The 4,002-nt window shown below is 44.8% G+C and overlaps 1 long non-coding RNA gene across 1 annotated transcript; it reads right to left on the reverse strand.

Moving 5' to 3' along the window:
* Positions 1–1,439: 1,439 nt before the first annotated feature.
* On the reverse strand, positions 1,440–3,767 carry LOC130368226 (uncharacterized). Its single transcript, XR_008892380.1, has 5 exons — positions 3,709–3,767; positions 2,255–2,295; positions 2,094–2,160; positions 1,829–1,993; positions 1,440–1,726 (listed from the first exon to the last, which is right to left on the reverse strand). It is a non-coding gene; the product is annotated as an uncharacterized LOC130368226 (long non-coding RNA).
* Positions 3,768–4,002: the final 235 nt, after the last annotated feature.

Here is a 4,002-nt window from a genome sequence, read left to right on the forward strand (position 1 = left end):
AAAAGAGAAGAACACTGGAGCAGCCAGATACACTGACTCTAAGGCTGAGCCTCATACTTCTACCGAAGCTGCAGAGTTATAGGGGAACTGTAAAAATGAAAGTACTACAACCCCCAGTGTGGTCCGTCTATGCCCCCCTAAGGGTCAGGGTTGGAGGAGGCACAGGTTGAAAAGACACACTACAATGGGAGTTGTAGTACTGTAGTTGTTAAAGAAAAAAAAGATGTTTTCATCAGGTTGCCCATAGCAACCAATCAGATTGCTTCTTTCATTCTTGAGAAGACCTCTGAAAAATAAAAGAAGTAATCTGATTGGTTGCTAAGAGCAACTGGACAACATTTCCTCTCCACAGGTACATTTCCCCGATTGTCTTCATATTTAGGATGAGAATCTACTGACAAAGTGAGTAGCCAACCATTTCTGGGCATAAAACTCTGTAAGAGACAGCAGTCTGGGGGCGTCTGTGGTGGACATGAAGGAAGGGGGGGGGGGTCCAGGGAAATTGAGATTTGACGTCTGCAGCGAGCGCTTCTCACTGAGCGACGGGTCTCATCCCAGGTATTGCAGGGGGACCCCCCACGATCAGCTACTTATCCCATAAACCATGGATAGGGGATAAGTTAATTTTTGCCATAGTTTTCCTTTAATTGGCCAGAACACACCCAAAATCGGTCCCAGCCAAATATTGCTTTGTGTCCTGTCATTTCTCCCAGCTGTTCTTTTTCTACCTGCTTGTAAGGCATGCCTACACTCTCTAATTCCTTAAAGTGGTACTCCGCCCCTAGATATCTTATCCCCTACCTTAAGGATAGGACAAAAGATGACTGATCACTGGGACCCCCGCAATCTTCATGCAGCACCCGGCGTTCCAAATAATATATTTAGAACTCTGGGTTCTCGTGGTGCGGGTCGTGACCTCACGCCACACCCTTTCCATTTATGTCTATGGGAGGTGGTGTGATGTCACAAGAAGGTGTGGCATGATGTCACGAATCCCACCACAGGAACCAGTGAGCTAAACATAATATTTAGAATTTTGGTTGCTGCATGGAGATTGCTGGGGTCCCAGCAGCAGGATCCCATTGATCAGACATCTTATCCCCTATCCTTTACATAGGGGATAAGATATCTATACCCCTTTAAGGGACAGTTCATGTACCCAAAAGTTGATCCTTTGCAACCGTATGACCCCTAGCAAGTTCCCTGCATGAGTCCCATTCATCAGAAAAAGGCTTGTGCATGGAACTTGCTGGGTGTTCTACGTTTGCCTCATAAACTGCACCACCCAGCACCAGTTGCCTCTCTCTGCACCACATTATGCAGATCGTGCAGGAGAGCAGCTTTGGTCATCCATGTTTTGCTAACTCTATTTTCACACACAGAAATAAATAAATGAGTCGAACAAGTCAAAGAACAGTTTAAAAAAAGGGGAACTTTATTTATTATTTATTAAAATGTTTGTGTAGGGGATTTTTTGTAACCTCCCATCACTCACAAAGAGCGTACAGTAACTAATACTCAGGACAGGAAAAACCTCCAGAGGGGAGGAAACCTGTAGGGAATCCATGGCTACTGTATGGCCCTTCCTCTGGGCATACTAAAGGAGGTTACCTCTAGAATTTGGGCAAATGTTTCTGTGTATGTGCATGATTCCTAGGCCTGTGCCTTCATCCAACGTCTTGCTGTAGGTCCCGAAATGCTACTCCATGTCCTGGAAATAGTGCATCTAAGATAGGGGACAAAAAAGATAGATTATTTACATGTTTATCATAGAAATACACATGGAACTGCAATAAAGACCTTTTGGACAAAACAATGTAACACTTACCAGTCACAGTCATGTGCATGACTTTGCATTCCCGTGTCCCTACACAGTGTCCAGCACCGGCCCCTCACTGATGAACAGGACCAGTGTTATTTCTGGGGCTATGCCTTCATCCAACGTCTTGCTGTAGGTCCGGAAATGCTACTCCATGTCCTGGAGATAGTGCATCTAAGATAAGAAAAAAAAGATAGATTATTTACATGTTTATCATAGAAATACACATGGAACTGCACTAAAGACCTTTTGGACACAACAATGTAACACTTACCAGTCACAGTCATGTGTATGACTTTGCATTCCCGCGTCCCTACACAGTGTCCAGCACCGGCCCCTCACTGATGGAGAATGAACAGGAGCAGTGTTATTTCTGCTCAGTGCTGCTCTTTGGTGGACAATGGTTATGACATCACATGTGTGACACACTGTTACCTCCTGGGAGTTCTATTTCAGTAGTGCTGCTCTCTGATTGGCTGAAAATCAAAAAAGCTTTCTAATATATTCTGTATGACTGTTATCTAAGGTTTTTGACAAATTTTATTAAAATGGCGCCACTCCCTGTGGGTGCGTTATATTTGTTTCTCCTAACCAGACATTCTGTATATGTAATATCATTTGGTGGCCCCAACAGCCTGGGCCCATAGGTTTCTTACATAGATCAATGCTACTCCGGTAGGCTCAATGAGCAGCGCTGGCCGCCGGGACGTCTGACGAGTGACGTCCCTGACGTTGCGGTCTGGAGCGAAGGATGTCACTAGTCATACGTCCCAGCAGCCATTGATTTAAAGTGGTCGTGGCTCCTGCTGCCAGTTCCAGATCAGACACCATGGCCCTAGATTGACATACTGCAAAACCGATCCCTTGTGGCTGCCCACCTGTTGCAAAACTACAACTCTCAGCCTTCGGCTGTCAGGGCATGCTGGGAGTTGTAGCTTTGCAATAGCTGGACAGACGTCTGTCGAAAGGGGGGAAAAAGCACCAGAAATAAAGCAAGGTGGGCTTTGAAAAACACCATTTATATGTTGTTTTTAATCACAGCCTAAGCCTAGGAACAAACACAATTCTTGTTTGATGTTTTGTTTTTTTTATGCAAAAAAAAACAAACATCAAAATCTTCCCCCTCATTTCTTTTCTCAGCTATCTTTGTGTTATTTTTGCTAAAAGCACTGGGGGGGGGGGGGGGGGGGGGGGAGGGGTTGTCTTAGAGATTTATCAAAACCAGGGAAGAGGGAAAGTGGACCAGTTGCCCATAGCAACCAATCAGGTAGTTTCTTTCTTTTTAAAAAAGGCCTCTGAAAAGTGAAAGAAGTGATCTGATTGGTTGCTATGGGCAACTGGTCCACTTGACCTCTGCACAGGTTTTCATACATCTGTCCCAATGTGTATTATTATTATCATCATCATCATCATTATTATTATTATGGGAAGTGTTTTTTCTTTAGTGTTTTTTTTCCCTCTGGCTTTTCTCTTTACAAGTCATGTGATTCTTTCATCATTTGACTGAAGGATTTCTAAAAAAAAAAATTGTGAGAAAATACCCCCCCCCCCCCCCCCAAAAAAAAAAAACATGCTCTCGGCATCCCACAGATTTGATAGCCTAAAAACACCATAAAAGGATGAAGAAACCCCCATTAGTGTCTGGTGTTTCATATTACCCTATTGATTCCAACCTAACATGTGCCCGCAGCGAGCATGGTGTTTTTTATGACAAACACGCCAAGTGTAATCCCAGCTGAAATGAATGTTTTCACAATAGGTGTGAACAGGCTGCAGGCTGTGCTAGATATATTTGCATAGTTGCGGCATACAGCACGTGCAGCATTTATGTGGCGGCTTTCCGCTGGCATATATGGCTTTCTGTGCTGGTGAATGCAGCCGGCACTTACTGGCGGTTTTTTCCTAGCTGCACAGTTTTGCACCACAACCACTCCGGTTGGGACCAGGCTGACCGATCTAATGACCAAGATGCCGCAGTGAACGGCTTTCTTTCTGTGAAAGTTCTGGCGAACTACAATGCTCAGAAGAGGAGGAGCGCCATTGAGCTTTTGGAAAGAGAATTAGTTTGGAATGGTCAGGGCCATGTGCGTTTACAAAGCCCCCCGTGGTACCAGAACAGTGGACCCCCCCACATGTGACCCCATTTTGGAAACTACACCCCTCACAGAATTTAATAAGGGGTG

Source organism: Hyla sarda, chromosome 4 (genome assembly GCF_029499605.1).
Source record: "Hyla sarda isolate aHylSar1 chromosome 4, aHylSar1.hap1, whole genome shotgun sequence".
Classification (NCBI taxonomy): domain Eukaryota; kingdom Metazoa; phylum Chordata; class Amphibia; order Anura; family Hylidae; genus Hyla; species Hyla sarda.